Here is a 9376-nt window from a genome sequence, read left to right as displayed (position 1 = left end):
TTTTTCATATGATTGCTTGCAAAGCTTTTTGGAAGCCCACATTTATGCAGTGTCTAACCAGAAAACCTATCTTGAATGGATTCAGAGTGCCTCTTGTCACGGTTAGTCTATTAAACCAAAGCTCAAGGTATCTAGGCATTAGTGTATGACCTCAGGCAGCTGTCCTCTTTGATGTTAGCTTACCTCTCTAGGCTAGCGATTTCACTTTGTTTCTTAGACTCGAGGATTTCTATCACTATTTATCCAGTTTAGCTTAGAATTTTTTAAATGCTAAGTCATGAATAGATGGATATTCAATATTTCAAAAAAGTATTCTACATAATTTTATGGATTAAAATCCATAACTGTAATTCTATCCATATCGTTTTGAATTATTTAAGGCAAATGCTGCCAGAAACTAAAAGACAAATGTTTTCCACAGTGTGCTGTAAATTTTTGCATTAAATCATTTTATACTTTTTTATTGCCTATGCATTTTTTTACAAAACAATATTATTTGAAAAGTCAGATTCTCCTCTGGAAAGCATGTGTGAAAAAAAATTGACATTGAAGTAGAAGAGTTCTGACTGGAGAAATTATATATTTCCTCAAGAAAAAAAATAATAAATAGATTATAGTGACTAGTGAAGTTACAATTATAGAGTATAAATAAAATACTAATATACAGGAAAATTCTTGTGGAACAACTCCCCAAATTAAAAGTATTACACATGTTAGATTACTATTAATGTGAACCTGAGAATCAGTATAAAGTTTTTTATATTAAATAGTTCCAAAGAGCATTCACAGATCTTTGAGACCATCCACCCATCCGTCTATTCATGACTCCATTCAATTTTATTGATCATTTTCTAAGTTTTAAGAATTGTCCTTATGTTCTACATCCACTTCAATCCCCCTATGTCCTGCACATATGGATTGCTTTGCCATTTTCCCCCTTATTAGGTTCAATGTTTTTGTGGTTTTTCCCCCTAGTAAGGGGGAAAATGGCAAAGCAATCCACTAGCATTTCTTCTACAGTGTTCCTCATACCTACCTGAATTCAGGTTCTTTTTTCAGTAGATCTGAGTTAGGGCCAGTGAGCTTATGTTTTTAATAAGCTTTTCAGTTGATATTTATGATCTGGAGAGTTTAGGAACACTGCCTGAAGTGACGAGCAAAGTCTAGATTGTTCCTCTGAGTAGAGAGCACAGAAATGCACAATACTACATGAGTCAAACTGCTTCCCATCCTGGATTTACAGTTATGAGATCTGAGTTCACAGTCATCCTCTCCTTGCTTTATTTTTTTAGCAATTCTCCAATTTCTTGATATTCTAATAAAGGTAGATCATCACATTTTCACCTGACAATTCAAATGCTCAAACACATACAAAACTCTCAAGCATTTTATTTTAAACTGAGAACATGTGAACATGTAAAAATATACAAGAGATAGTTAATGAAAAGAAATACAGGCACATTTAATAAAGGTAATTTAAATAAGTGAAGAACTAGAAAATCTCTTAGTCACAGTGGACATCCTTTTTGTTGAATGATAACAACGGAAACACAACAGAAACACCTTCCTCCTTAGGTGGACAGGCAAGAGAGGCTGATTCCCCACCCTGGCAATTGTGATTGCCAAAGGCTGGGTGCCTCACAAAGGCTGGGTAAAGCAGCATTCCCCTTAAATGTTTGATTGTCAAACCATGGAAAGCAGCTTTCATTGTCTGCTGAGAGGCAAAAGTAGGAGGAGTGGTGAGTCTGGAGCTCGAAGTTGCCATATCTAGATGCTAGTTTACAGAGGAAGAAAATGGGTATTTTAAGAAAGAGAGGAGGATAAGAAATTGAAAGAGAGCATCTTAGTGTTTTCCTCAACCTCTTGGCAATCACCTCTCAGGCACAGCTATAGCCATGATTTTCCTGTAGCTTCGTTACATGAATAAAAATCAAAACAAAAAGCACTGTCCATTTTCCTCTAGTTGCGTGTCTGTCACATGTAACTAGAAGAACACTAATTGAAACAATAGATTGTCATTCTGCAGAAGGAAAACAGGTGGCCCCTAAATAACCACTCCCAATACTAGTAACCTTTGCAACAAAAACAAAGATTTTAGAGGCAAAATAGAGTGTTTTCACTATTGATGTCTAATAAATATGCCAATTTCACAAAAAATAAAATCTTTTCTCTGCATTTGAAAAAGACATAAAGGTGAAATGATCTGAATAGAACTTATTGTTCTATTATTCAAGTGTCATTATTCAACACTGCCATTGCACATGCATGAAATAGCAAACACAGGTCAGTACAAGAAAAATTGTTTGGCAGAGGGGTCAACTTGAAGAAAATGCTACATCATTCACTTCTTTGTAACTTCAGATATGCTTTTCTTTTTCAAAATGGCTGCAAATAATTTCCATTCATAATCATTCAGCTAGCATTTCGCAAGAGATGGATTTTGTGCAGAATTTGAAATGAAGCCTAGTGTTATTTTGTACAATTAACTTGGGAAGCCATATAGAATTTATTTTGGAATTTACCTTTCTGATTTTGGTAGAGGTTCATTGTTTAAAAGGTATTCAAAAGTTTTCAGAAGATCATTGAAAATTTCTGTTGAATTGGAAGAAGTTTGTTCAACATGGATCTATTATGTAAAATTCAATTATATTTGCAAATAAAGACACATAAGTAATATAACTATATTTCCTTTTCACTGGTCTTCACAGTATCTATTAGAAAAAAATGAAAGAAAAATTGGTATTAACCCCTATTTTCTGTTCTTTATGATCCATTATGCTACATTTTGGGACATGTTCTAATATAATTTCTGACACAGCCACCTCTGATTCTCATATTTGTGATTGTTGGAAAAAACAAAAAAGGCACAGGATTTTTTCCTTATTACCATAGGAAGTCCATGATGATTCCCAGCTAAAATTAGAAATAGCCATTGTCTATATGGAAGAGAAAAAATGGAAACAATGCACGGGTTACTTCTTCTTTTTCCTGATAAAATACTAAGTCAGACAGCAGGCATATAAAAGTTTTGTCATAAGGTATGTCTTTAACCTTAAGCATTTATTATCCAGGAAGTGGTGCTAGAAGATATGCAGACATCTGGAGTCAAGACATTATTACAAGCCAGGGGAACAGATTTAGTTGGAACAAATGAAATACTTATTTGTAATGCATTCAGTTCCCAAGGGAAATTAAAAGAATGGAGAACATATACCATTAGCATCTGGAATTTCTTGGTGGTACACAGTTAAGAGTTACTATGAATTAGTAAAACCTGAAAATTTTCTCTAGGCTGTCTCAAAAAATGAAACTGAAATGAACTTCTTTGCCCACTACTTTGAACAAATCTATTGATTTTATTAGAGTTACACTGGATTTAACACAAACTTGCACCAAGTAATAATATCTAATATGTATTATATATTTAAAATGTAGTAAGAAATAATCACAAGGTTTAACTTATATTATTTTTTTAATCCTCAAAACAATTACATGAAGAAAATGAGGAATAGAGATTTATGTAGTTTAGGCAGTGTCACATAAATATAGTTCTGACAGTTGGAAGCAGAAGACAGATGCAAAGTGGAAGAGAATAGAACAGTCTGAAACCCACAAGTAGAAAGAAAATTAATAGATTATATGAAATACACTGTCAACTAACTTGACTAAGCTGACATTTATAGACCACTGCACACATTAATAGAAGAATATATACTATTTTCAAGTATTTATAAATAAAACATTCAGCCAAACAGCCTATATGCTAGGCAATAACAAACTTTAAATTTTAAAAGATTGAATCATTCAGTATAAGTTCTTTGGCCTCAGTAAAATTAAACTCAAAGCAACTACAAAAAAATGTCTGGGAAAAGTCAAATGATTGAAAAATAAATATAAACTTAGAACTAATCTCTAGTTCAAAGATTATATAAGGGAACATTTTGAACTGAATAAAAATAGAAACAGAATATATTAAAATTTGTAGTATATAGCAACTTTAGGAATTGCAGGGAAATTTATGGCTAAAATGTTTGTAGTAGGATTGTAAATAGTCCAAACGCAATAATCCAACCATCGTCTTAATAAGCTGTGAAAAGAAAAGTAAACCCACAGTATGTAGAAGCAAGGAAGTGAAAAAGAGTAGAAAATTATTAAATAAGTGGTAAAACAATATGAAGAATATCAAGCTAAAAGCTTCTTTTTAATCAATAAAACATAAAAATTTAGAGGAATGAAGAAATAAGAAAGCATAAATTATCAATGATGGAAATAAAAGAAGGATCTTCATTACAGATTAAAGAGTAAAAGAATAATAAGAGAATGTTATGAATACTTTATATCAACAAATTTGACAACTGAAATAAAATGGACAAATTTCTTGAATAATAAGAACTACCAAAGCCTACTCAAAAAGAAATACCAACAAATGATGCTGGGACATCTACACGTCCACATGCAAAAGAATTAATCTAGACTCCTACCTCACACATCCAAAAGAATTAACTCAAAGTAGAGTACAGGTCTAAAAATAAAAGCTAAAACTATAAAATTAGAAGAAAACACAGGAGTGAATCTTTGTGACTGTAGGCTAGGCAAGGATTTCTTAGATAGAACACCAAAATCACAATCAATAAAATATAAGATTGCTATATTGGACTTTATCAAAATTTAAAACTTTTGTGCCTCAAAGGACAGTATAAAGAAAGTACAAAGATGGAGGTTCAAGCTCACATTTCTTAAGACACCAGGAGTGGAGTTTGAAGATAGAGGAGGTAGACTCAGAGAACGCATGGTTATACTCAGGAAGTTACATGTAACAGCTTGTAGTCATAAATATAGAGTGCTACCTGTCTCTCCTCAAAACTACTGTAAAGATGTACCATAAATAAGGTTTTGAGACTTCTGTTCAAGATGGCAGAGTAGGTAAATGCTATACTTGCCTCTTCCCACAACCACATAAAACTTACAAGTAAATTATAGAAAGCTCTTGAGAACATCAACTCCACGAGGAGTCCCCACAACAGCTATCAGGGAAAATCAGCAGGGAATAGTCTAGGCGAAGTGGAGCAATACCGGAGACCCAGGTGTCCTCTTAAAGGGCTCAAGCGCAGACTCACTGGCTCACAAACACTCGCCCTAAACTTCAGCGAAGGGACAGCAGCTTGAAAAGTGCCAGAGTCATACGGGAGCAACTGAATGGTCTGGCTTCAGAGCAAGGGGTGGAGGGACAGCTCTCCCTGAGACTAAAGTGTCTGAAGGCTCCACTGCTCCTTTGTTGAGCCCATTCTGCAAACGCAGGCAGGCAACAAGTCTGTGTCTCCATTCATCATGCTAATAGACTTTCGTTCCATCCTGGTGAGTCTCTGAGACCCCTCCCCTGCCAAACCTCTTTCAGAGGCTAATCAATACAAGCTACAGGCCTGGGCCCATGCTCTGGACCTCCCTAAAATCTCTCAAAGGTCCATGAACTGCAAACAAGAAGCATCTGGCCTCGGTGTTCTCTGTACCTCTTGCTAAGCAACCTTAAGCCAAGCATTAATGGCAGCTGGCCTCAGTTCACAGCATAACTGCTCCCAGGCACTTCCAAACACAGCAAGTTATATATCCAAAGAAAGACTTGTATACATATATGTAAAGTATTTTTATAACTCAATAACTTTTTAAACAACTCGACTTAAAAATGAACAGATTTGAATAAATAGTTGTACAAAGATGATATTTGAATTGCTAATGAACACATGAAAAGTTGCTCGACATCATTTGTCACTATAGAAATGCAAACCAAAGTCACAATCAATTACTACCTCACACCTATTAGGACAATTAATAAAAAAGACAGTCAACAACAAGATTTGGTGAAGATACGGAGAAATTGGAACCCTTATTTATACATTGCTCATGGGAATGTAAAATAATGTCACCACTTTGGAAAACAGTCTGGCAGTTCTTCAAATGGTTAAACAAAAATAAACAAATGACCCAGCAATTTCACACCTAGGAATATACTTAAGAGAAATGAAAACATATGTTCACATGAATGTCATAGCAGCATTATTCATAATAGTCAAAAGGTTGAAGCAACCCACTGTCTAACAAATGAATGGATAAATAAAATATGGTATATGATGGAAGAGCTTTTTGCATCTTGATACATGCTACAACATGGATGAACTTCAAAAACACTATGCTAAGTGAAAACAGTCACAAAAGATCATATATTATCACATTTATATGAAATGTCCAAAGTAAACAAATCTATATATAGAAAAAGTAGATTAGTGGTTACCAAGAGCTCAAAGTAAAGGGAAGAAATGAAGTTTCTTTGAGACATGATGAAAATATTCTAAAATTATGATAATGATTGTATACTACATAAATATATTAAAAACCATTAAATTTTACACTTTAAACAGGTAAACTTTATGCCATGTAAATGCAAAAAAAAGATATCACAGATCTAATTATGTGAAGCGGAAATATTTAATTTAAAACTATCCACAAAGATAACACCAAGCTTTGACAGATTCAATGACTTATACTCCCATATTTAAGGAAGAAATAATACCAATTCCTACTTAAAATCTTTCATAATATGGAGGAGAAATGTTAAAGACAGTCTTCCCTGTATTTTTTAGTGAAGTATCGCAGCCTCCTGAACAATGGAAATTGACAAAATATGGAGACTACTTTCTTTTGTCTCTCAGAAACATTAGCTCTTTACATTTGAAGGATATTAAGCCCAAAAGTGTTAATGTACCAAAAGAGAATAAGTCTTTGAGTTATCATTTATATCCCAAAGATTGTTAACTTGGAAACTTCTTATTCCTTTCCTAGAGATTTGTTTACATTACGGAAATTAGTTTCTCTAGTTCTCTTAGGAGAAGGAGGTAGCAACTGGGTAGTAGTTAGTCTAAATTCCCAGATTTATAATTTCAGAGTTCCTTTTTTATAGTGCAAAAATCCCCTTTCGAAGTATGTAGGCCTAATCATCTGTTACAAGTAATAATAATTTAGTTCTGATCCAGAAACCTTACCTTTGCTTTTAAGGCAGTATAAATGCTATTGATATTAAATACCTACCAAGAAAGTCTTTCCAAATCATTTTATGAGGCAAGCATTATCCTGATACCAAAACAAGACAAAGACATTATAAGAAAACTACAGATCTATCCCTTGAACATAAACACAAAACTTTTAAAAAATATTAGCAAATGAAATCCAACAATATATGAAAAAGATAATGCACCATGAACAGATGGTGTTTATTCCAGTAATGTAAGTTCATTTTAACATTCAAAAATCAATGTATTTGAGCATATTAGCTGAAAAAAAAAAAGGAAAAAAACACATTTGAGGGGATGGGTCCATAGCGTAGTGGTTAGCACATCTGCTTTAAATGCAGAAGGTTCTGGGTTCATGCCCCAGGTGGAGCCATGGACCACACCCTGGGTGTGACAGGCTTCTCAAGTACGCCAGGGGTGCCAGGCCCCTGGGGCGCCAGACCCGGGTGCACTCCGGGAGCATGTGGGAGGAGATGCCTCACCTTCAGAGATCCAGTTCTTAAGGGGAAAACAGCAACATCCATAGGTCAGGAGTGGAAGTGGGGGCAGGGGTGGGCGGAATTAAAGAGGGGGGAAAAAACACATATGATGATCTTAATAAGTAAGCATTTGACAAAACTCAATATTTTTAAGATAAAAATTCACATCGAATTAGAAGTAGAGAAGAACCGCCTCAATCTCATAAAGAACATTTATGAAAATCCTTCAGCTAACATCATAATGGCAAATGCCAAATAGGGAGGAATATTTCCTCCCTAAGAGTGGGAACAATTAAAGATGTCTCTCAGCTCCACCCACTTTTATTCAGTATTGTACTGGAGATCCTAGCCAGGGCAACAGTCAAAAAGAAAATAAAAGTAATGCAAATTGGAAAGGAGCAAATAAAATTATCTTTATTTGAAGAATGCATGTTGTCTTCATAGAAATTCTAATGAATTTATGGAAAAATAATCGTGAGGTGTTAAAATAAGTATATATCAAGATTGCAGAATATAGGAAAATATACAAGTCTATGAGAGATAAATATGGCAAAAGAGGTGTAAGACATGCACGTTAAAATTATAAACAACTGAGAAAAATTATTGAAGATAATTAAATCAAGATGTAAATTATGTTCATGGATCAGAAGAGTATATATTGTTAACATACCAATTCTGTATATGTTAACCTATAGATTGAACTGAATCCCAATCAAAATACTAGATATCTTTTTATAAAAATGAATAAGCTGATTCTACAATTTATGTAAACATGCAAAGAATCTAGAATAGCCAAACAATTTTGACTAAGGAAAACCAAAATTAGAGAAGATACACTAACAGATTTTAAGATTTACTAATCAAGATAGTGTGATATTGGCATAAGAATAGGCATATAAATCAATGCAACACAATAGAGAGTCCCAAAATATAATCACGTGCAATAACATAATTTAGTGGAGAATGAATAGTTTTTCAACAAATGGCACAACACTAACTGAATACGAAAATGAACCTTAACACTTGCCTCGTGTCCTATACCAAACTAAATTGAAATGCATTCCAGACTTAATGTAAAACCTACACCTGTAAAATTTCAGGAAGAGACAAGATAAAATCTTTTGGCCTTGGAATAGGCAGATTTCTTAGATAAAATATCAAAAGTAGGAACAACCATAAGTGAAAAAAAAATAGGTGAAAAGAACATTGCCAACATTTTGTGTTTTTCTCTTTGAAGATCACCTCCAAGAAAATGAAAAGCAAGTCTCATACTCGGAGAAATATTTGTAATGCATCTCAATATGAAGACAAACACCCCAATTCAAATATTGACAAAAGATTTGAACAGACACATTATGAAAGAAGATAAAATATGCCCAATCAGCATATGCAAAGATATTCAACTTCATTCATTAGTCATCAGAGAATATCAAATCGAAGTCACAAGGAAATACTACTACTTATATTTAATGGTTCATATAAAAAGACTGGCAATACTAAGATACGGAGTAATGAGTGCGTAGCAACTAGAAAACTCATATACTGCTGCTGGGAATGTAAAATTGTACAGCCACTTTGGAAAAATCTTTGGCAGTTTATTATAAAGGTAAACATACACTGACTATATATCTGGTCATTTCATTCATAGATAGTTACCTGAAAATAACAAGAACTTGCGGGTATTAAAGGCTTTATATGGCTGTTTGTAGGAACTTTATTCATAATAACAAAAATTGGAAAGAACTCAAATGTCCATCAACAAGTGCATAGGTAAACAAATTGTATCCATAAAAAGGAATGAATTACTGATAGACACAACATAATGGGTAAATATAG

The sequence above is a fragment of the Pteropus vampyrus genome, unplaced genomic scaffold (assembly GCF_000151845.1).
Source record: "Pteropus vampyrus isolate Shadow unplaced genomic scaffold, Pvam_2.0 Scaffold139, whole genome shotgun sequence".
Taxonomy (NCBI): Eukaryota; Metazoa; Chordata; class Mammalia; order Chiroptera; family Pteropodidae; genus Pteropus; species Pteropus vampyrus.
The sequence above is the reverse complement of the archived record's forward strand: the minus strand, read 5'-3'. Positions refer to the sequence as shown.